This window comes from Protopterus annectens, chromosome 1.part0, assembly GCF_019279795.1.
Source record: "Protopterus annectens isolate FY-2018-M chromosome 1.part0, PAN1.0, whole genome shotgun sequence".
In the NCBI taxonomy this organism is placed as follows: domain Eukaryota; kingdom Metazoa; phylum Chordata; order Ceratodontiformes; family Protopteridae; genus Protopterus; species Protopterus annectens.
In genome coordinates, this window is record NC_056725.1 from 442,603,836 (window position 1) to 442,630,447 (window position 26,612).

A 26,612-nucleotide genomic window follows, 5' to 3' on the forward strand; every position below is an offset into this window, starting at 1 on the left:
GTGTTTATTTAGAATATACAAAGCTTTCAGGCCAATGCCCTTCCTCAGTTGCTCAACAGCAAAAGAGCTACTTAGTGGGTGTAAAATGATGGTGGCTGTCATTTCCGTTACAGTTTGATCTCCATGACAGCTTAATATGCTGCCATTAAGCTATAGACTTGTTTTTCAGTGGGCATTACCTGCACATTAACTCCCTGCTGAAGAACGATCATTCTCCAGTCAGAGTGGTGATGTACAGGTTGCCCATTCTCTAAATGTAAATAGAAGCTAACCAAATACCATCTCCTGGGGGACACCACTAGTAACGAGACTCTTGGAAGACAGTGCACTTCCTATCTTTACATGCTGAGTTCTGCTGGTAAGCTAGTCAGCAATCCAGTGTGTAGCCCAATGGTTTATGTTAAGCTGGAGTAGCACATCTGTGATGCTAGAGTGTAAAATAGTGTCAAGTACACCACCATGCCTTCATCCATGGCCACAGAAACTCTCTCAAATAAGTCCACCGCATTTAGCACGCTGGAGCTATGCTTCTCAAACACTTAGGACTTCCAATGTCACAGTTTATAAGGTCAATTATAATGTGTCAAAGATCAGGCCTGGGAGGCTTATTTGTCTATAGGTGCCAAAATCAGTAGTGAGACCTTCTTTATGAAGCAGATGACCACAGCTGTTCACCACACCTCAGGTACAAAGCTGGATGAAATGCTGAAATTAAACATATTATAAAGTGGGTCAGTGATACAATGATACAGACTAACAACTAGACACATTAATAAGTTATCAAGCCCAAAGGAACTGGTGGTTTTCACCTCCAAGTGAACTGCGAGGAATTGCTTAGTGGGTATCATTAGGATGGAAGTTAGAAGAGGATCAAGGTTGTGGATGCAGAGTGAAGATGTTGGGAGACATTTGAACTAAACTTGTCTGATAATATGCTGGTTATGCCTTCAGGGTAAAATAGGTAGTGTTATCATGTAACAACTGACATAGCTGGATAAGAACTTGTATTTGTCTTTGTCAGACATAGTGATATGTAGTTCATACTTTGTCAGATTTGCTTTTGTTTCTACGTTTATTGCTTAGATTCCTGAGTGTGACCAGGATTTGTGTTTTTTACAGTATGTTTTTAATGGAAGGTATTTTTTAGGTTTGTTCCTAAACTTGGTACTATACTTGATTCAGACTGGGTCCTTAACTCTCAACTATCCAAATTTAGACAGAATATCCACATTTTTGCCTCATATTTTTGATCTGTATGTCTTTCGGCTTTTCCCGGTTAGGGGTCGCCACAGTGGAACTCCAGTCCACTCATAATTGGCAGTGGATTTTACAGTGCCAAGTTGCCAGTCTGATGCCCAACCTTCAACAAAGCCACATACATTCATGCTCGCACCTACCTGCATGCCTTTAATGTCACTCGACCACAGGGGAGGGCATGCAAACTCCACACAGAAGGCGCTCCAGCTGAGAATTGAACGGGAGAACCTCTTGCTGTGAGGCAACAATGCTAACCAGTACACCACCGCGGCTCCTCATATTTTTGATCTGTTCCTCATAAATCTTTCTTTTTCTGGCAAATGTTTGGCAAATGATTGAGAATGGAAATCAGAAAATAATGACAAGTGTTTCAGTTTTAGACTTTATACCTTTCAAAAAATTAATTCTTATGAACAGCCTGTTATTCTATCAACTTTCTAAGTTTATAAGAGCAATGTTTAACAATTATCCCAATTTGTGGGCCTTTACCTCCCTCATTAATTATGGATTTGTCCTGATGTCTTGCTCTAAGAGATTGGGAGGTACCAGTGGGTCTGATGTTTCATTTCAGGTGTTATAGTGAGTGTATAAACTGTCTGTGAGTGTGGTTAGTCTACTATTTGGTCTTCACTGGTGAGACGCCTTCTAAACTTTTTTATGTCATCATACAGTTGAAATAAATTCTCCTTGGAAAAGTATCTGAAAGTGGTAGGATTTTGGAAAAGTTTAGAATACATTTTAATGGTGAAGACCACTGCATGAAGGTTAAATGTAACGAGTGAGTGTATAATTTTAAGTATAGAAAACAAGGAGGCAAAATGTGTGATGACCAAGTCCTATACACTGATATATCTTGTAAGGGAACAATACAATTCTGTCTAAAGAGATAGCAATGGTAAAATCTAGGAAGCCTAGCCCATATTTGCTTGTAGTATTTTAAGCAGTCCATTTAATACATGGTTCATTAAAATCACCAGGAAGAAAATTGCTTGGCTTGATTTTGAGTGAAAAAATGAGAAATCCAGGCAGAGTGCCAAACCCAAGATAATCCAAGTGCAATAACTTGGTTGCCAGCAGTAAAAGTAGTCCAAGTTTAAGATCTTTATTCACAACGATAAAAACAAGCGCTTTCGCTCAGCTTAATGCTGAGCTTTCTCAAGTTCGTATTAAAACTGCCAAATGGCAACATTAAATAGTCCTTTCAAAAGTCACTAATTGCATAATTGATTATTTAGGTAATGCAATTTAGTTGCAATTAAATAATACAATTAAAAAAGGAAGGCACATCACCAAACCATTAACATCTTTAAAACAAAATATGTCAGTAATATTTGTTTGTTTAAATCCGTAAACTAGATAAAGCAGTAAAACAACAAGGAACAGGGTTAAAAAGCAAAATGCCATTACAGATAAATGTTTACATTTAAAAATGTTAAAAATATTATACTGAAAATATTTAGACTTACGTTAAAAAATATATATATTCTTATGTTATTAAAAAATAAATATATAAAACAGTTTGAAATGTATAAAACTGTATGAGACTGTCTAGGGCTCAGAACCTCACAGGCGTGCCATTCTGTTTTTAAGAACGCTAATGATGTTAATATTATCATTCAAGCCTGGGGGTCTGCTGGCGTCCAGCCTTAGTTGCCAGAGAAGTTCTCTGTATTCCAAGGTTGTCTCCCAGTCACCCCCTCTGGCATCTGGCACCACTTGTTCTAGGACTAAAAACCTAAGTTCATAATTGGAGCATGCTAGGGAGTGTTTAAAAAAGGCATTAGAATCTTTCTGTCTAGAGATATCATAAAAATGTTCATAAATTCTTTTTCTAAGGCTCCTTTCAGTTTTGCCTATATAGAAACTAGTGCAGGTGGTGCAATACCCTAAATAAACTACCCCTCTACTCGCACAATTAGTGAAACAGTTGGAATTAAAAAGAAAATTCCTAGAAGGGATATATAGACTTGAGGTGTTAAATATAGCAAAACATTGTTTACAGGCTCCACATTTAAATGTACCTGTTCGGGGGACCTGTGTATTCATCAAAGAATTGTGTTTCCCTTCAAATAATTCTTTAAGATTTGTATCTCTCTTTCTAGTAAACTTGGGAAAAATAGGTATTGCCGTCTTTAATTCTTCATGTAAGGTAAGAACTGGCCAATGTCTTTGTATAACTTCTTCTATTTCCATAGAGTTAAGGCAATAAGTGTAAGTAAAACTACCATGAATTGCCTCCTCTTTGTTGCTGTTTACTATAACATTTGGAGAAGTACCCTTACCCAAAAGTGGGGGTAAATTGTTTCCCTGTTGTCGATGACCTCCTGTGCTAAAGTATTAACAAGTGGAGCGGGGTACCCTCTTTCTATAAACAAGGACTTTAGAAAATTAATCTCCTGTAGAAAATCACCAAGAGTGCTGGACATTCTGGAGGCCCTGATAAATTGTCCTTTAACAATACCCTTTTTTTGATAAAAGGGGTGGCCACTTTTGAAATGTAAATAAGAGTTGGAAAATGTAGGTTTCCTATACAGTTTAGATTGTAATGAATGGTTATCTAAGTCTTTGTATAATGTAACATCCAGATAATGCAGTTCAAAATCACTAATAGTGTCTGTAAAGGACAAGAAATGAGTAGTGGAGTTGAGATACTCAATAAAATTCAAAAATTGCTCATGGGTGCCCCCCCATAAAATGCAAATGTCATCCAAAAATCTTTTGTAGTGTATTAGATGTTGAGCCCAACTAGTAGAAAAAATGAATCTTTGCTCCCATCTATGTAGTACTACATTGGCATATAAGGATGCACAGGGGGCACCCATGGCTACCCCTTTTCTCTGTTTATATAGTTCACCATTAAAAAATATAAAGTTGTTCTCTAACACTATTTCCATGAATTCAACCAAAAGGTTGGTTGTATTGTTACTCAGGCCAGCTTCAATAGTTAGAACTTCATTAAACCATGCCAAGCCGACCGAGTGAGGGATACTTGGAAAGAGTTCAACTATGTCAATGGTGATCAGGAGGAGCTCTGGTTTGTAAAACAAGGGATCTATACCCTTGAGAAAATCCCAAGAGTCTTTACATACGTGTTGTAAGGAACTGCCGAGGTGTTTGGTTGCAAAATCTATAAATTTGCTAAGCGGTTCCATTATACCACCTGCTCCAGATACAATAGGCCGGAACTTTAATGGTTCTAACCCTTTATGGATTTTAGGAATTCCGAATATAATCGGAATTTTGGGTTTTTGGACATGCAAGTAGTTGAAAAGTTTCTCATTAATAGCTCCTTGGAGTAGGTGGTCAGTAAGTGTAAAGTTTATTTTAGCATAAGCAAGATTAACTTCATTGCTTGAAACTATCTCATATTGATTAGTGTCTTGCAACATATCAAAAATATAACTGTCATAATCCAAATTATACATAAGCAACATCCCTCCCCCCTTATCAGGTTTCATTACTCTGATATTCTCTTTTTTCGAGTGATTAATGAGTCTGTGATCCCATTGGTCCCAATTAACAGAATCTGTGTTAATTTTTTGGGATTGTATAGTTCGAAATTCATGCTCTACAAGCTCTTCAAAAACCTTGATAGAAGAATGTATGGGGGGGTTGAAAGTACTAGTTCTGGAAAGCCCTTGATTGACATAGGGTTGTCCTTTAAAATGGAGTGAAAGGTTAAGACTCCTTACAAAAAGTTTTAAGTCAATAAGGGCTTTAGCAATGTTGAAGGGACGCAAGGGTACAAACTGCAAGCCCCGTGTAAATAAGTTAAAAACATCTTGATGAACCTCCATTTCCGTGTAGTTATATACAGTGAAGTTACCATTCTTTATAATGTTGCATGTATTACTTTACTGTATACACATGTTGACTTCAGTCCTAGCCCTTACACTGGTTCTATCTAACTGTGTCTGTTGCTCCAAACTTGTGGTGCCTGTCTCTACCCCTTCGCCCCGGTCCTGCCAGGGGGTTGTTGAAAATCCTGGAAGGAATTTTTCCTTCCTTTTTCAGCTAATCTTTCACTTCTGCGAAGTGGTCCAGAGTAGGTTGTGGTATAATTATCATGTACATCACCATGATTACTTCTGTTCCTATTAGTGTTGGCTTCTTGCTTATTATCCCATCTTGCCCTACCAGGGAGTGGATAAGCCACTCCATCTTTATATTCATTTAAGTCTCGTTCTAGTTTACGTATTTTGCGGTTTAAAATCTTAACACAATACTAGTCAATGTCTTCAAATACATTCTCATAGTTATATTTAACTCTAGAGAAATTATCATTTACTAATGCATTGTTTAACACATTTAATTCAGTTGAAAGAATATCGGCCTTCGCCTCATATTCATTAATCATCACTTTTAGGACGTCTATACCAGCTCTGTCAAAAATATCACACAACTTTTTGTAATAAAGAGAATCTACTTGAACATTGTTAGGAAACTTAAAGCAACGCAACCCTTTCGGTACCCATTGCACAGACACACATTCTTTTAAATAGTTGATCTCGAGCTGGTTGCTCTTATAGGCATGCAGTTTGTCTTTGAGCTCATTAAAATTGAGCTCAGCATTGTTGTTATTGTTAACTGTAACAGTACCTTTGTTGAAAATGAACTGTTGACCTGCGCAGGCGTTGAAATTAAAGTCTCTTGATTGTCTTTCAACCGTATCATTATTTGTGGTGCGTGAATTTTCAACATGTTCCCCATTAAGTCGTCTGTTAGTTTCAATAGGTGTTATTGCACCCGGAAGAGAAACATTCAAGCTGTTAGTGCAACTTGATGTCGGAACCGATGGAAACTTCCTTTTTGGTAGGAAGCCTTGTTGTTGGTTCCCAGCTAACATAATGTTACAATTACTATTATTTTTTAAAAGGTTCATAAACTGGGTAAGTAAAGAAAGGACGTGGTTGAATTTGGCGCGTGTAACTGGACCGTCTTCTTGGTCATCACGCAACAGCTGAGGAGTGTCAGCATAGTTAGTGGGTTCAGTCTCCTCGGCCATGGAAAAAGCACACAGTCCAAAAATAATACAGTCCAAAGCGTAGCCAAAAACAAGAAATCCAGGCAGAGTGCCAAACCCAAGATAATCCAAGTGCAATAACTTGGTTGCCAGCAGTAAAAGTAGTCCAAGTTTAAGATCTTTATTCACAACGATAAAAACAAGTGCTTTCGCTCAGCTTAATGCTGAGCTTTATCAAGTTCGTATTAAAACTGCCAAATGGCAACATTAAATAGTCCTTTCAAGAGTCACTAATTGCATAATTGATTATTTAGGTAATGCAATTTAGTTGCAATTAAATAATACAATTAAAAAAGGAAGGCACATCACCAAACCATTAACATCTTTAAAACAAAATATGTCAGTAATATTTGTTTGTTTAAATCCGTAAACTAGATAAAGCAGTACAACAACAAGGAACAGGGTTAAAAAGCAAAATGCCATTACAGATAAAAGTTTACATTTAAAAATTTTAAAAATATTATACTGAAAATATTTAGACTTACGTTAAAAAATATATATATTCTTATGTTTTTAAAAAATAAATATATAAAACAGTTTGAAATGTATAAAGCTGTATGAGACTGTCTAGGGCTCAGAACCTCACAAGCGTTCCATTCCGTTTTTAAGAATGCTAATGATGTTAATATTATCATTCAAGCCTGGGGGTCTGCTGGCATCCAGCCTTAGTTGCTAGAGAATTCTCTGTATTCCAAGGTTGTCTCCCAGTCACCCCCTCTGGCATCTGGCACCACTTGTTCTAGGACTAAAAACCTAAGTTTGTAATTGGAGCATGCTAGGGAGTGTTTAAAAAAGGCATTATAATCTTTCTGTCTAGAGATATCATAAAAATGTTCATAAATTCTTTTTCTAAGGCTCCTTTCAGTTTTGCCTATATAGAAACTAGTGCAGGTGGTGCAATACCCTAAATAAACTACCCCTCTACTCGCACAATTAGTGAAACAGTTGGAATTAAAAAGAAAATTCCTAGAAGGGATAAATAGACTTGAGGTGTTAAATATAGCAAAACATTGTTTGCAGGCTCCACATTTAAATGTACCTGTTCAGGGGACCTATGTATTCATCAAAGAATTGTGTTTCCCTTCAAATAATTCTTTAAGATTTGTATCTCTCTTTCTAGTAAACTTGGGAAAAATAGGTATTGCCATCTTTAATTCTTCATGTAAGAGATTGAGAGGTGCCAGTGGGTCTGATGTTTCATTTCAGGTGCTATGGTGAGTGTATAGACTGTCTGTGAGTGTGGCTAAGTCTACTATTTGGTCTTCACTGGTGAGACGCCTTCTAAACTTTTTCATGTCATCATACAGTTGAAATAAATTTTCCTTGGAAAAGTATCTGAAAGTGGTAGGATTTTGGAATAGTTTAGAATACATTTTAATGGTGAAGACCACTGCATGAAGGTTAAATGTAATGCGTGAGTGTATAATTTTAAGTATAGAAAACAAGGAGGCTAAATGTGTGATGACCAAGTCCTATACACTGATATATCGTGTAAGGGAACAATACAATTCTGTCTAAAGAGATAGCAATGGTAAAATCTAGGAAGCCTAGCCCATATTTGCTTGCAGTATTTTAAGCAGTCCATTTAATACATGGTTCATTAAAATCACCAGGAAGAAAATTGCTTGGCTTGATTTTGAGTGAATCAAGCTTGGATACAGATGTCTCATGGCTTGCAGTGTCATGGAAGATATTCTGTATTTCACCATGATGCAGAAGGAGGTTTTGCTTAAATATTCTAAAATCTGGAGCTTCTCTGGTGGCATAGAGAGATAAAACCCTAAGTACAACTCTGCTGAACCAAATGCAGTTAGAGGCTTGAATGACTGATGGACAGAGAGGGATGGGTGTGCCCATTCTGGAACAGAGAGAGGGTGCTTATATATGATGCTTCTTAATAGGAGGTGCAGTCTTACAGAATATAGAAGGTAAACCTATTACCTATTGGGGCTTACAGAGTATAGAAGATAAATAGGTCCATATCAGTTTAACTTAAGAGTTCCTTATATCAGCAGTGTGACCTGGACTGTAGCTATCTAGCTGTGTATGAGGGAGGTGTGTGTGTGTGCTGTATAAGGAAAGGGAGTTCAAAGTGGCATGAAATATGTCTGGGTGGTGAGGCTTATAGGAAGGTGCAACTATTAGCTATAGAGGTATGCTAACTGAGAATCATTGCAGATGAGGTTGAAGTTATGGTGCTGTGTATATGTATGAGGAATAAATAGGTATACTAGGATTATAGCTACAGTTCAGTTTCATGGATAAATCAGGTTTCACTGTGCCCTTCCACGGGAGAACAATAATGAACACAACCAAGCAATTTAAAGCAATCAAGAAAAAAATGCAGTATTCATTAGATATAAATAATACCAGCAGCAATCTGTGCACCCAGAAAAGCAGTAATGATGTGTTTTCTCACACAATAACTACCAAAGCTAAGTCCAAGAGGTCCCTAAACACTTAGCAGATTTACAGTATGCAGATTAGCAAAGGTTATACAAAATAGTGCAGTTACATTGGTTATGAACAGTATTCTTTGCAGCAAAAATAACAGACAATTTAAAAGTCATTTCTTTTGATGTAGAAGGGACTGCTATGAGTCAAATCAGGTGAAAAAAGTCTTAATTAGGTAATTACAGGGGCTCAGTAGCATAGCTTGTTGTTTACCTGCCATATGGAGACCAATGGTGCACACAGCTATTCAAATTAAAGTTCACAATGAAAACAGAGCAGTAAATTGGATAACAACTTTAAAACAATGCCAGCAGCAGTTTCAATAGCTATCGCTGCAGTAATGCTACCTTCTCCCACAAGGTAATTAACATAGCTAATTTCTAAAGGTCCTCTAACATTTGGCAAGTTTGTGGTGTCAGAATAAGCCTAGGCAATAAAATTCAGGTACAATAACAACAACATCAGTAATTAACTGTATTCCTTACAGAAAAAAATGTCAACAAATCTATAATAGTCACTTCTGTTAAGGTAGAAGACTCACCTTCCCCCTCATACAAGTTGCATCCAACTCACGGAGTGACCCTGTAGACAGCCCCCACAACCCATGCAGATTACAAAGCAAAGGGGTGAACAGAAGTAGATTGCCAGGTCTTTCTTCCATATCACACAAAAGCACTCACACCTATGGCCAGTTTAGAGAATCCAGTCTGCCTCTGGGATGTAGGAGGAAACTGGAGCACACTGTTTGGAGTCAAATCCAGTTGAAAGAAGTCACAATTGAGTAATTCAGCAGAGCTCAGTCATGCAACTCATAGCACATCAGACATAGAGCAATAGAATGCACAGCTATGCAATTTAAAGCAGACAAGAAAACCAGAATAGCTAATCAAATAACTTTAAATCAATGCCAACAGCAGTTTAAATGCCAAGAACAGCAGTAATAATGCCTTCTGTCAAAAGATAACTGCTACATGCCATCATATACTTGACACGTTAGTAGTGTCTAACAGCAAAGGCAATAAAAACAGTGAAAATTGCAGTAAATTCAATTATAAATAATATTCATTGCCACAAAAAAATAACAACTACTTTATGTGATGTGGAAGAGATTACTAGGTGACAAATCTGGTTGAAAAAAATGCAATCAGTTAATTCAGCATGGATCAGTTCCCTATCTCCAAGCACATCATCCAAACAAAATCAACCATCACAGTTCTAACATCTGTACTTCTCCCATCAGCATCTGATGCTCCAGCTATGTATTTCATCTTCAGCAGTGTTTATATATCATTGCTGTGTGATTGAACCAGATACAATTTATGTTTGCTGAATGGTGGCCACCTTTCTGACATGCTCTTATACCTCTTCTCTAAAGCATCACACATAAATGCTCCGCAGTACCTTTCTGGCTTCTGTACAGCTATGGCATATATGATAACTGTAGTACAGCCCATCCTTGTTTACAAAGCTTAATTTCAGAAAAATCCATTATCCCGATTCCCCACTTTTTGCATCTATATCTTGACCACAGTTTCCTGCTCATATCTCAACTTAGATGCCATTACTTAAAAATAAAAATGAGCATTACTCCCTGTCTGTGAGTATGGAAATTCAACAGTGTCCTAGGTAAATTTCAATTAACTTATATAACTATCACCTCTGGTAATCCACAATAAATACATAGACCTAGAGGGCTAAGGAAGTAAACAAAACTGACTAGCATATTACTTTAAGCCATTCATTTTGTAGCTGAAAGTATATCTCAAATCCTGAACCATAAAAGACCTATTCAGTGTTGGCAACGTATATCATGTATGCAAGCCACCTGACAGGGGTCTAAAAAATGTATATGAAGTCAAAATAAAAAAAGGCAATGTGAGACACACCTCTTCTGAAAGTCACCGATCGCCATAAATGTTGTGAAATATGTATATGAACCTGCTACCTTGACTTTCTCTGATTGTACTGAGAGATAATTTAATGCTACACAGTTCAGTGAAAAAAATGATCCTGTCTAAATTGCTTTATGACAATCTACATATTCAGTAACATTCTTTCAGTTGTGGAATATGGGTGATCATAATTTTCAATTGCATATACACTTACATGTCGATCTATATTTTGGCTTACATATACAGCATATGAGTATATGACAGTGACTTTATTGCATTATACAATGTTTAATCATAAAATGCAGTAGCAAAATAAAGGCTGCCTCATGAAGCTGTCCTGTTTAGGTTCCTGTAAGTGTTTTTAGTACTTGAAACCATTCTACCTTATGCTTCTTGTCATGATTTTTTTCAACCACTGATACTAATTTCTACTCTTTTTGTTGTAGATGAAATCTACAATGAGGGGGACAACATAAGTTAGGTAAAACTGAATATTCATACCCTGGAAAAACTGGTAATAGAGGCATCCAGTAACAAATACCTGATAAGTATAAACAGGCTTTAACTTACATGAAGGGAAGCATAACACCAGTTTGGTCCATAAGGAAGAAAGCTGTAAATTCACATTCTCTAGTCCGGTCCCTCACTATTTCCAAACTGTATTTCTTTCATTTATGTGTTGCATTTACATGTTTTATTTACATTCTAATAATGTAATGCTGTTCCATGAAAGGAATCTATTTCATAAAAAACACCTTTATATGGTCAAATGCAAATTACGTCATCTTTCTGGAAATAAATAACTTTAGTGACTGATTATAGCCAACATTTAGATTTCTATTACTGAATTTACTTTTCTTATATTTTTTCAGATGCATTGGGAGTTGGCTGCAAGAAATAGAACCAACAGCTGCTTATTAAAAAGAAAATTGGAGGAAAATCCAGTGCTAACATCTTCCAAACACCATCTGGCAGTACCAACATTCTTCAGGCTTAAAGTTAATTCTACTCATTTCTAGTGCTGTATTATATCTTTAAAACATCTAACATAAAATAATAAGAACATATATGTCTCACAAAGTAATTTACTGTATTCATTTCTAATCCATATTATGTTTTGTTTTTTGTTCAATCAAAAGGTGCTGCTACTGAATTTCTACTGGGAAATAAACAAGAACACACACACGCACACATAGACTCACACACAAACACACACACAAATGCAAGTGCATACAAAGTCATGCATAAAACAACCTTTTAAACCTTCTGATACAGATAATGGTAGAAATTTGGAATGTGAAATGTATCCTGTCTGCACTAGCTCTAAAGTAGGTTACATTGTTACGTAAGCTTGAGAGAATGACTGAAAATTAAAATGGCATATACGCTGAGTTAATTGAATGCATTGGCTTATGTATGCTTCGGTTCCCTCTCTATGATCCCCTTATAATGCAATGACTTTCTTAATACAGAAAATGATAGTTCACTAACCTGATATGTTTAAAGCACATATGGGAATGACATTAGAAATGTATAAATTGTGATCAATTTAAAGGTGATTTGTTTATTGTTATCCTGGCTAATACAAACTCTCTGCATGTCAAACTGTGTGGCTAAGAAACATGGTGGATCACTGCCTCGGTCCAACTGGCTCCATGTGATGATGACCCTGTGGTGCATACTGCACAGTATTCAAAAATAGATAGTACCAGGACAAGGACCATATATAAGTGCATGTTTCAGGGCAAAACATAGCTCACAACACGTATGGGGTAGCCATTGGAGTGAGTAACACCCCTATAACTGGTGTGTGATGGGCATCTTGGGGAATGGAGGCCTACTTGTGTATGCTTTTTAGAACAGTCACTTTCTGCAATATATGTATTTTCCTTCTCCATTCTATGACAGTAGTTGTGATTTTGTTAGTTCGGTGTTACTGTAGGTGCTAAGTTCTGAGGAGAATTTAGGTGCATGGACAATAGCTCTGCTCTGCTGTGCTCCAGATATGCACCATAAACTTCATCACCGATCTGGTGTTGTTATATTTAGGCTATAGCAGAAAAAGTCTTATTAGCATTTGCAGAGTATATATTCATAAGAGATCTGAATGAAAATTACTGTCCTAATTTACAAAAAAGCAAGTCCTTCAGGTTCAGTGTTTGCCATTTGTCAGCCAATTCTAAAATGGAAAACAATCTGGGTACCAAAGTAGATAAGTACATGAAAATCTGAAGACATTATTTAGAATCAAATTAAAGTCTGCAGTTTATATGTGGTGACTGAAACTGGATCAGGTTTTGTTACAAAGTACAACTTGCCTTTGTAACCAGTTGTCAGAAATGTCACAGTATAGCCCCATATGTATGCTTCCTGGGGGGAGGGATATCCCCATCCTCACTTACCCCTAGTCATAATACAATCAGGAATCGGGCTTTCTGTGAGTAATGAAGGCACTACTGGCTCCTCTAGCTTTGGTTGAGGATAAAATGTTCCGAGCTTCATGTACCAGCAGGAAAAAAACACTGAAACTCACAACACTGATTGCTGTTTCTCACAGAAAATCATTGCAGGTACAATTTCTAAGTGTGCACCAGAAATTACTCACCTCTTTTGGGAGATTACTCTATTCTTCAACTTGGTGCAGCTGTTGAGTTGGTGTATATACGTTTGGGGGTGTGGGGTGCGTCCCCATTGAATCAGGAGGTGCTGGGATCCTTGCCCCATGTCAAAAATGATTGAAGTTTATTTTCCTCCTTAACAGACACTGGGTTTCTGGCATTATTTGCTGGTATTTTGGATCTTTGGTTCATAGTAGAACCCTACAAGTTATGGGTCACATTCAGGAATTCATGTGCACTCCTGTTGTTGTTGGTCTGCTTTCCTTTTTAATTATTTGATTATGTTTAGACCACAATAGAAGCACCAATGCAATGGCAATACTATCTGCAAATTTCTTCATGCTAGATATTGCTTCATCACTGTGCCAGATAATGATCTTACCTAAAATGTTTTGCATTAACAGGAAAAATTAGGACACTCCCAATATAAACATTTATTTATTTGGCATTTGTTTACCAGGAAAGTCCAAATGGGCATGAATCCTGTTTTCAGCAGAGGGCCAGGGAGAAAACCTCCAACATAATAGTTCAATTAATAAACTACATAATATTATCACATGAAATGCAGTAACAAATAGTAGAATCAACATACAGGATAAATGAAGTCGGATCAGAAAACCATACAGTGAATATTAAACAACAGTCATAGGATATCGAGCACCTAGTGAAATACAATCAATAGTGATAGCCAGTGGTAAAGATGTTAAACATTTTAAATATGGGCAAAAGAGTAAGAGAAAGGAAAGAGATTTTACAGTTGGGGGAGATTAGGAAAGGGAGATAAAGAAAGCAGCTATCAGAGAAGTAACTGATGCTGTGGCTAATAAGAGAAGGGAGGAAAGGAAACATGAATGGAAGCTCTTTGAATCCTTTTAAGTGTGGAAGCATAAGATTTTACATTATACATATTAATTTGCTCTTTTCACTAAATCATAAAAAATAATTTAAAGGGCTGAACATATGTTTCAGGTAACACTTAATAATTATGTAGTTCAAGTAGTATGGTGATTATGATCTGGTATGGTGAAAAAAAAACAAACTAGTTATATGCTTGTGTAGTGTGAGACCCCTTCATAATAATTGTTATGCACCCCTGATTCAGTTTTTAAAACTGGGTATTGCACTAGACAATAAACCTGCCAGCACTGACCATCAAATGATACAAGCTAAATTAGAAACAGATTTATTTTTGCCTGCTGTTTGCACCAATAATGTGTCGTTGACTTTCTGTAATATAATACATTGTGTTTCTGACAGGACCCACTAAGTGCTTTATGGCTTTGAAAGCCAGCAAAACTCTCAGCGCTTTTTTTTCTTTTTTGCAACTAATAGTACATGGAGGAGATGAAGCTCATGCATTACAAAGAATTATGATCAGGACTTCTATCATAACCCTTTATTATGTGCTCTCAACCTGGATGCCAAGGCTCACCTCTCAAGCTTTACTCTCAAGGTGAATTTCTTGGCATCCATGTCGTGAACAAATAATAAGCTGGTTATCATCAGAAAACTGACCATAATCCTTTGTTTTCATATGGCCTCTTTGAAATAATAATTAACTTACTACTTTGGGAAAAAGTCAGTTCCCACTTATTACCACATCGAAGGAAGCCCACTGAACACTGAAGGCATTATAAGAGATCTGGGGACAGAGGTTGATAGCAACCTCTCCTTCAACCACCACATTACCACTGTAGTCAGAAGGTCCTTCTATGTGGCACATCTCATTACCAAGAATTTTGCATCCAGGAAGAAAGACATCATCATCTCTCTCGACTCTCCCCTCATTAGGCCAATCATACAGTATAATGCCCCATTTGGCCTGTACCTCACTAGACACATGCAACAGCTGGAAAGGCCATAAAAGTACCTCACAAAGAGGATCCTGGACCTTAAACACATGTCCTACATGGACAGATGCAAAAAATTCCAGCTATTCTCTGCCTTATATTATCTACTAAGAGGCGATCTCTGTTTGACTTACAAAGCCATGTCTGATCCATCTCTGTTAGAAATGCTACATCTAAAGATTTCCCAATCCCTCCACACCACATGCTTGAGAGACCTCAATCTCATTACCACAATCAACAGAACATGCTGAAGGGACAGGTTCATAACCCAGAGACTGCCTATGCTCTGGAACAGACTTTCCATACATGTCATGGCAGCTCACTGGCCTTCTTCAAGAGAAATCTTGATGAGTGGATGGGAAATAGAAAGTTCACCCTGGGGATCACTGCAGTGGCTCCAGCTGATAGAGGCACTGGGAACTAATGTCGTGGGCATGATACCAGGGTACTACTATGCTTGTAAAGCTCCAGGGCCATTAGCCAAGTACACACCTATGAACCTATGAACTTTTCATTTTGTTTTAAAATAATTAGTTTTTGTATCTGATATGCTATGATGACAAGGCTATGCAGGGTATCATGACAGATAAGAATAACACTTGCTATAACTTCTTCCTACTTTTGCGTTGTAGAATTCTATACAGCTATGCCTTGTCACTGAAATTGAATTGAATTACACTATCATTCAACTCAATTGACTTTCAGCCACTTTCCTTAGATCAAATTGCTTTACATGAAAATGTCATACAACCAAATGACCTGCACCAATATACACGTCTATAACTTTTTATAGAAGATACCTTTCATCTAATCAAAAAATACGTAAAAAAATCATATAATACAGTTTCATTCTAAAATAATTTAGTTAAATAAGATTGCATCAAAAACTTTATATACAGCATATACTTTTCCAAAACATTTTTTGCAGGGGGCAAGCAATCCTGCACCCCCTATATAGGGGCTTTGCCCCCCACCCCCTTACTTAAATATACCAGTTCCACAGTTGCTTAAGTACAGAGAAATCAGAAAACTCCTCACATGGTGAATCACTGATGGCATAGAAAGACAAGCTTCTAGAGACAGAGATACATTAGCAAAATATGTATACTGATCAATATTGATTTGCATTGTAATCCCTATAATCCAAAACCATGCCGACAATAATTTATTTTAGCATATATATATATATATATATATATATATATATATATATATATAAATATATATATATATATATATATATATATATATATATATATATAAATATAGGGGTACTTGTCACTTCACCTAAAACCCATTTCACTTAAACTCATTTCACTGAGACCATATCACCTAAAGTTAATTTCACCTAAAACTCATTTCACCTAAAACTCATTTCACTGACAAGTAGTACTCTAATGCAATTGAAAGGTATATGTCCTTTTCCCTACTGTAGTGTGATCCTGATGTTAGAATATATATTTTGGGAGGTGTTGGGGGCTACGCCCCCCACCCCCTTTAATATGTATATACTAATTCCAGGATCACACTACAGTGGGGAAAAGAACATATACCTTTAACTTGCCTTATTGTACTACTTGTCAGTGAAATGAGTTTTAAGTGAAATGAGTTTTCGGTGAAATGGACTTTCTGTGATTTGGTCTGAGTGAAATGAATTTAGGTGAAATGGGTTTTAGGTGAAGTGACACATACCCAAATATATATATATATATATATATATATATATATATATATATATATATATATATACATATATATATATATATATATGTGTGTGTGTGTGTGTGTATATATATATATATATATATATATATATATATATATATATATATATATATATATATATATATATATATATATATATATATATATATATATACGCACACACACACACACACACACATATATATATATATATATGTGTGTGTGTGTGTGTGTGTCTGTGTGTGTGTCTGTGTGTGTATATATATATATATATATATATATATATATATATATATATATATATATATATATATATATATATATATATATATATATATATATATATATATATATATATATATATATATATATATATATATATATATATATATATATATAGACATGCTCTGGACTCAGAAAAAGCTTTAATTCCACATTTAAAACACAATACGAGTAGATGTTTTCATCTAAGTAGACATTATCAGAACCATGAATGAAAAAACAACACCCACTCAAGAACCAGTTAAAAAACCTCCAAACTAACACACCTAGTAACCTAACCATTCACAGGTATTACAAGTAAAATCCCACCAACAAACATTAAAGACACAACATACTTGGTATATGAAAACAGTATAACTTCAAAGTCTAAAAAATGAAATCATGTAGAGCTGGACAGCAAATTGAATCAATGTTAGCAAAGTTATTATAATCTAAATGTGCAACACTTTAATTCACTGGAAAATGAACTGGCTTAGATTGTTGGTTGCATCCAGTCGAAGCAGCCAAAGCATCCCCTGGTGCAAAAATCTATTTTGCCAGTCCCCAGTGTACAATGTTGAATCAATTTGTTCCAGCACAGAAATCTTAAACTTACTAAAAGTTAACACATGTGGAGGCATGTCTGACTAGGGCACTTTTCTTGTCCATTCCAGTGACACTGTATAAGTGCTGATAGATTCTTTTGTTTAATGTATTATTACTTTTTCCAATATGAAAAGCAGGAAAGCAACAACAGCTAGCAAGATACACCACCTTGTCAGAAAAACAGTTGCACCTACCACAAAACATCCATTTTTGAATCTTCCCAAATAACAGACCCTCTGGATTTTTTGATTCTCTTGAGATTTTATTATAGCAGTTTTCTAGTTTAGAGGTGATGGTGGAGGTCAGGTTAGCTAGAAGAGGATCTCCATATAACAAGGATGGAAGGAGGTAAGTAGTAGCCAGAGTATGTCTAGTAGAGTTGGAGACAAAGAGATTGTTCCTTTACATGATACTAGCTTTTGGTGGGTTTCTTTATATTTTGTTGGATATGGATATCAAACTTGAGGTGTTCATCAATAGTAATGCCAAGAAGTTTTGCGAAGGGGACCACTTCCATAGGTGAGTTGGTTTGACTATGGAGTTTGAAAGCATTTTTGTCATAGGAGTAAGTGTTTGTGGGAGGGAATAGTAGAATTTTTTGATTTACTTGCATTGAGAAAGAGGTGGTTTTGGTGCATCCAATTTTCAGTAGTTGAAAAAGCTGTTTGGGTTTTAGTCATCAGTTCAGGGAGGTTAGAGGCAGAGCAGACTAAGGCTGAATCATCTACATATTGAATGATTTTGGCATCAGGAATAGCAGAGTGAAAGTTATTGATAAAGATGTTAAAAAGCATAGGTCCGAGGATGGATCCCTGTGGCATGCCAGTTGGGGTAGGTAAGAAGGTAGAGGTGGAGTTATTCCATTTAACTGCCTGCAATCTATCTGACAGGTAACTAGAGATTCAGGATAAAGTGCTTGGTGGGAGATGTAGGTTTGAGAGATGATAGAGAAGGTCTCTGTGGGAAACAGTATCGAAAGCTTTAGAAAGATCAAACAGAACAGTAGATACTAAGTGTCCTGAATCTCAGGCTTGATTGACAGTTTCTAAGAAAGAGAGTAGAGTGGTTATAATGCTATGGCCTGGGTGGAAGCCATGATGGGTAGGTGTAAGAAGTTGGTTTTGGGTCAGGAAAGGCATAACTTGGATGTGGATGCATTTTTCTAGGATTTTGGAGATTAGTGAGAGCAGAGCAATGGGGTGGAAGTTTGAGATGTTGGTGTTTTTGCCTCTGTGAAGAGGAAGAATATAAGCTGAGCACCAGAGTTTGGGGATGTATAATTCCTTTATAGATCGATTAATAATGATGTGGATTGGGAGTGCTATATCATCAGCAGCACATTTTAGGAAGGAGGAGGGAATATTGTCAGGAGCATTAGAGCAAGGTTTAAGTTTGGATAGAAGTCTTTTTATAAAGATAGTAGAGAGAGGTTTGAGCTCAAACAGAAGGGGTAGGTTATTAGGGGAGTTAGATGGAGAAGAATGAGGGGCAGGTGGATTGTTGTTGGGGAAAGTCTTGGTTAGGTCAGAAATAGTTTCTATGAAGAATGAGTTAAATTCAGAGCCTAGTTCGAGGTCAGATTTACTTGGGTCAGGACAGGAGTTATTCTTGGAGCCTGGATTGAGAAGTGAGTTTATGGATTTCCAGAATTGCTTGCGGGTTTTTACTGTCATTGGACTGGAGCTTAATATAGTAGGATTTTTTGTCTTTAGTGATTAGCTGTTTTGTAAGGTTATGGAGTTGTTTGTATTGGAGCAGGGCATTGGGCAGTTTATTGTTTTGGTAAAGCTTCCATAATTTGTCCCTTTGATGCATAATTTGTTTTGTGTCTTTGGATAGCCAAGCAGCAGTATTAGTTTTTATCCTTTGGTTTCTTAGTGGGGATAGGGAGTTTAGAGTGTCTAGGAAGACAGAGTTGAAGTAGTCTATAGCTTTGCCAACAGGAAGGGTATTTAGAATTTGCCAGTTCATTTTTTTGAGAGTATTTGCGAAAGTTGTGGGGTTGAAGCTGCTGAGGTTGCAAGTAAGAATGTATTGGTGCTGGTGTGGGGTAGAGCTAGGTGAACGATGAATGAAAGCTGAAAGGTGGTCACTAATGATGTCAGGAATGGAGCCAGAGTTGGTTATTTTATTTGGATGGGTGACTAGGATCCAATCGATAGTGGATCCTGGGGGATTCATTTTGTTGGGTCAGGTGATGGAGAGGATTACTTGAGTAAAGTTATAGATGTTAATGGATAGGGAGGGAGAGGGACTATTGACTTTATTCCAGTCAATATTTACATCCCTAGAATGTATGTTTTGTAGTTAATTTCAGTTGAGGCCCATAGGAGAATATCTTCGAGGGCAGATATATTGTTGTTACCAGGTGAGATATAAAGGGCGGTGAAGCAGATATTCTTGTATTTATTCATTTTTAGTAGACCAGTTGTAAGTTCAGTTTTGATGAATTGAAAAATTGGAATTTGAAGGGGAATTAAGATGAGGGGGTTAGAGTAGACTAGGGCAGTGCTGCTGCCTTTTTTATTTAATCGGTCATTTCTGAGAGTATGAAATGCTGAGGGCAGGATTTCAGAGTCGGAGATATGGGGTTTGAGCCAAGTTTTGGAGATGGCTAAGATGTCAGGTTGGTTATAGCTTAGCCATGCTTGAAATTGGTGTACTTTATTGTTGAGACTCTGGGCATTGATAGTAAAGATTTTAAGTGTGTTGTGGGGGGAGAAAGGGGAGGAGGGAGATAGGGGGGTAGGTGTTGTTAGTAAAGGGACTAGGACCAGGGTTGGGATGGATGTTTTCAGCTAAGACTAGGTTGTTAAAAGAAATAACCTTTAGCCATTTGGGTTTGCAATGTAAAAGTTTAGGTAGATCTAACATTAGTTTAGGTGTCAGCATCTTAGCTCTGTTGGAGAAGATTTTAGGGTAGAATAGGTGCAGAGGGTTAGGCTGAATAAGGGAAGAGGAGATAGAATGGAAATGAGAGTAAGATTGAAGGTGAAGGTGGGTTTGTGTAGTAGTTATTGTTGAAGGTAATAATGGATGAGCAATGGAGGAATATGAGCTGGCATAGCATAGGGGAATTAGGAATATAAGGAGGAAGCAGGGAGCCCAGAGGGTGTGGTGAATTAAGGTGAGCATATCAGTAAAAAAGGGAGTATAATAGGTATGCATTTGGGGAAGGGAAATGGCTATGAAGTAAGAGAGGGTTGAGAAAGAGATAAAGGTTTTCTTAGTATAATAAGAAAGAGGAGGGGATCTTAATTGGTGGGGAGTTAGAGAGAGTGATGTGTTTAAGTGGAATGGGTGTAAGTAGGTGGGTTAATGAGGGAAGAGCTACTACTGGGTAATTAGGCTGACTGGGTGGAGAAAGAGTAGAATAAAGGTAGGCATGCTGGGGGTGTATGGGAATTGGGGGCAGGGTAGGGGAGCGGAGTGAGCCCACAGGGCGAACGGAGCAGGAAGAACCACCACAGATGCCTTTCCATCTGGAAACAGAGTCAGGTTGGTGACTTACAGGTCCAACTGCTTAAAAAATAAAGCTCAGTCTAAGAGGTTTAGTTTCTTAGCGTTACTGTCAGGACCTAAACTAGAAATGCTGAAGTGGTTAGCAATAGTTTCTTCACTCCCGCTCACTCTAAGATGTTTAGCTGCTTAGCGTTTCTGTCAGGACCTAAACTTGAAATGCTGAAGGGGCTAGCAATACTTTCCAGTTAAAGCTGTACAAGAGTAAGAGTTGTATAGGCTGGAAGGGCAGTTGGTAAGCTGAAAGGTAGGGGAATATATCAGTGACCCTTGGGATGTGTAAGTATCCATAATGCAGGAGGTAGGATGAAAAAAAATCATTAGTGAGTTAATAAGCATACATTGGTTGTGAGAAGTCCAGGAATACAGGGTTCAGAGTCCTTGCTTGGATAGTACACTCAGGGTGATGGCCAGTTACTGTGGGTCCTCAGCTGATGTTCTTTTACCAGGGCTTTCTAACCTATTGCTTGTGAGAAGTCCAGGAATACAAGGTATGTGTATATATATATATATATATATATATATATATATATATATATATATGTGTGTATGTATGTATGTATAGGTCTATGTCAGATGATCGTGTTCTCAGAAACTCAAAATTCATACGGTCGAGACCATATGTTTGAGTTTCCGAAAACCTAAACATAAAAAAAAATGCATACAAACAGAAAAGGACCAAAAAGTGCTGAACAAACATCTCACCAGGTATAAACGATAATAAAAACCAACCAAAACCAATGAGATGAGTCAAACCCAGGCTATAGTCATAAAAACAAGACTTCTTTATTGTAAGTTCCAGACATAAGTGCTTTCACAGTCTAATTGGCTGCTTCTTCAGATGTATAAGACATTACTAAAACAAACCATTTATATAAAACCACCAATCAAGAATTCAATTGAGAAGCTGAATACAAGACAGCAAACAATATATACATCATAAAAAACATTCACTACTTGTAGAACATAAAGCTCTATCTCAAAAGTGGGCATGCTTTCAATAAGGGTTTAAATGAACTTTCTCATTCATCCCTGAATCAAAATCAGCCCTCAGCCTAATGATCCACTTACTTTCTAATTGCTCTGTAGCATTAAGTATTTCCTCACCAATATCTCTTTACCTACACTAGAGAGGTCAGATATCAGAACAGTTCTGTTTGCCATTGTGTATGCTTTAAGATGATTTTTTAAATATGCAGCATGCTTTTGGAATTATTAATACAAATATGATCAAGAAATATTTGTTGTCTACATGCATCATTAGAGTATTACTGCAGAAACACCTGACAATATCAATTGGCTGTAATGAGTTAAATATGTTTGCACTGTTTATTCCAATTTACTTGACAATGGACAGGAGATAAATGAGGTAATATCTATATTTCATTTCTTCTTCAGTATGAAAATATGCTACATTGTCCATTATGAGCATTTAATTTATTTGGAGAACAATAAAACCTGTCATCAAGTTATCAGTAATTGTGCCCAAATTTAACATTTTAGGGAGCATGTCCACCTACGTAAAATGTATGTCCAAACTGAGCAGTAACATTTTTCCCTTAAAAGTGAAACAGGATAATTATGTTAAAATGTTTTCATAGTTTCTCCAACCTTCTGTTCCTAGTGATGCAAGTGTCAAGAAATGTTTTGTGCTTTTGACATGTGGTATAACTGGTTACATCATTCCTGATATTGTAATCCATATACTACCTTCACTTTTACCTTTCTAGACTAAATTTTCATGAAAGGGATCCCTAGGATAACCTTCTTGTAACACCAGCAATGCCATCTGTGATTTTGTTTTAATATTTTGACTCTGGGTCCAAAAAGTGCAACCATCTTAAATTATGAGTTCATCCTTCCAGATTGAATAGCAGAACTCTAATAATTTATTCTCATTCATGTTCTGCTAGTGGATGTCTTCTTGTTCCTGATTTGATTAGAACTGATTTGATATTTGAACCTCACAATGGTAAAATTAACTAATGAGTTGTTACCATCATCACCCTTTTGGTCTAAAAGAACAAAATATTGTTCTGAGAGAGTGGTAATCTGCACAAACGGTTGCATCATTAGGATTTCTGCTATTTAAACTTTTTTTCATATATAAGCTCAGTGTTAATGAAAATCTCATTAAGTTAATGAGTCAACATTAGCTTTATAGCTTTCATTTCATTAAATGTCAAAACAAGTGGCTTATGAAATACCTGAATTATATAGCTGTGATAATAAAAAAGTATGCATCATATCTGAATATCTCAGATAATAAAAAGTATGCTTCATATTATTTATTTTATTTATTTAGTTTACATTTGGTTACTGGGAAAGTCCAACTGGACACAAGTCCTTTTTCAACAGAGGCCCATGGGGGAAAGCTCCACATATAATGTAAACTAACAAGTACAATTTCATAGGTACAAAATAACACTATACATTTTACATCAAAAAAAACTAGGCTAACAGCACTTAAGACTGTACAGCAACCAAAAATAGATGAAAAATGGTACACCATACAGGTACAAAGATAAAACATTAAACTGCACAATCCAAATAACATTCAGTATGATACAGTATTACATTATCCCATATATATAATATCTGAAGGATATATCTGGGATAATAAAAAAGTACTCTTCATATCTGAATCATATATTTGGGATAATAAAACGTATGTTTCTTATCTGAATTATATATTTGTGATAATAAACAGTATCTTTCACCATAGTTTATAAAAGTATTTATGTTAAATTGTCTGCATTGCAAAACAGTTTATACTACCCTGAATCAGTAAATAGTCAATGCTGCCCTCTGTATAAATGTTTATTAAATAATTGTAAATAGCAACTGTTAGCGCAACCTGCTTAAAGATTACAATTGCAGATAACAACTGTTTCATTACTGATATGAAGGCCATATGTTGCACATCAGCTGTTTTGACTCATGTCATGGCTGAAAATGGAATGAACACCTGTGGCTTGTGCATGTAGATGTTAATGCTTCTAAAAGTGGAAATGGCTAAATATGCAAAATCCATAACATCATGTTTAGACTCAAGATCTCCCTCCAAGCAAGTGCAGCAAATCAAAATAAAATTAAACAGCTGCAAAAGGTGCATGTCTGTAGGCAATAGTGTCTGCTGGAAATAAGCAGAAAGTGGTAAAGTGTAAGTTTAAAAGTCCAGAGGATCCAGATGGTATAACCAGTAAAGCTCAGACTGAACAATGCATTGGTAAATATATGAGGAACACTAAATAATCCATTCAATAGACCCATGATTCCCCCCAGTAAGGTCTGAAGAACTAGAGTTTTAGTTAGAAGGAAGAGTTAGAAGTCCAGACAATTCAGACTACTTACCCTGTGAGCTGTAGAAAGGAAGGAAGGAAGTAATGCATTCAGGAAATATAAACTACGGGAGTGAAACTACTGCCTTATTGATAATAGCTGATTATGGGAATAGAAAAATGAAAGGAATGGCAGAAATGATGTTAGATAAAGGTAGATGACCAGTTAAGTTACTGAAAACTAAGTGTTTGCTGAAGTAACTCTGTCTTTTAGCCTTCAACACCATCACATTAGCGTGTATATTTCAGAAGGGGATTGCACCTCATTTCTTCAACGGTTAAGCTGATCAGCCTGATTTAATACCAAACTATGGCATGTGATTTTAAAAGTTGTAAACTTGCCATGCAGGTTATCCACCAGATTTTAGTTTATTATAGTTAGGACCTTTTTGCATGACCTAAACTGAAATACAAAAGCAAATCATTTTCAAATTGTAGCTTTATAATCCTGATAAAGAGGAATCAGCATAATGCTTTAGCCTGTGCTACTTGCCTATGGCTGGATTTATAAATCTTTAACTTATACTGGAGTTTTCTTGTTAATTATATGAAATTAAACAACTTTTAAGGACAAGTGAATACAAACTTATAAACAAACAATAATGCAAATGCACTGACTCATAGCACACATATTGTATCACATGAAATAAATACCTAATCATTTATATGCAGTCTGTTACCTGACCAACTAATATTGAGGAAAGAAAGCACAATTATTAAATGAATAAATATACTTAATGAGACTAGATTCCCCAATATCAGTAAAAAAATGCAGATTATGTTATATAGTTTTTTCAGTAATGCAGAGCAAGAAGCAGTTACTGCTTACCAAGTGCAGCAGTAGAAATAATGTGTGACATTAATAGCCTTGCTTCTTGGTAAAATTAATTTCTTTGCATGCCCTTCCAAACACCATGAAGATATGCCCCGTTTTTGATAGGCATTATGTGTTTGGACTAATAACTGCTTTGGTTTAAATAATTTGAATATGCATATTTATTGTGTAGCTTATACCCCTGACAAAGAACCATATGACCAATGTTTCTCCTCATATTGTACAGGAGCTTTTTGAATTATACATACTACTTTTGCATGTTTAGTTGTTCCCTTGTAAACACAGATAAACTAATAAGAATAATGTAAAACTCAGCATTTATTTATTTTAATGACAATCGTTTTTTTAACTACTTCCAGTTTTCCAAGGCATGTTTGCTTGCCCCCAAAATATTTTTCACCCACAACCCATTATCACTATGGTGAACATTTACAACTGAGTCAAGAAGCACCTCCCTCCCACACACACACAATCCATCATGTAATCTCTGAGGAGCGTGATATTACAACAGTTCCCTCCTGGAGCCAGAACTCAGTTAAACTGTTCTATTTATGTGAAGCTTTGTGACACAAATATACTTGTAACAGCCTAGGGCTACAATACTAAAGGAATGCATGCACCAACTAGGACTAGAACCTAGAACCTCTAGATTAATGCTCTTCCTGCTATACCTCTAAGATACTGAAGTAGTTGAAAACTTTAAAAAACACACGCAGGGCATCTGACTTACACTCCTCAAATATTAAACTAAGCCAGTAAGAATGGAACACATAAAAAAAAAAAAACAGGAAATTACTGCCATCCCATAAAAAGCAGTAGGCAATGAGTAGTAGTAAGGAATTATCTTCTATTTACCTCTTTTTACAGCTCTGATGTTAAGCTGCATAGTTTCATAAGAAATGACATGCTAGAAAATTCATCAGGAAAAACAAAACTTTCTGCACAGTCAGTTGAATAATTCTTAATGGCCAAGTGTTATATCTCTCAGTCATCCAAGTTCATACATTCTCATATGACAAAAAGGATAGCCACCACTTATAATGAATTAAGAAATAGTCATTTTCTTTATATCACTGAGGAAATGAATAAATCTACTATTAGCTTAACTGGAAACTGTTTTCTGAAGTCATCGTACCAACTGTCTTAGTAACACTTTATGAAGGAAAAGGCATTACTAGATTTTATTGTTTGCCACCATGACCAGAAAGCCATTGCATATCAAGGGACAATTAGTTTCTTTATTTGTTCTTTA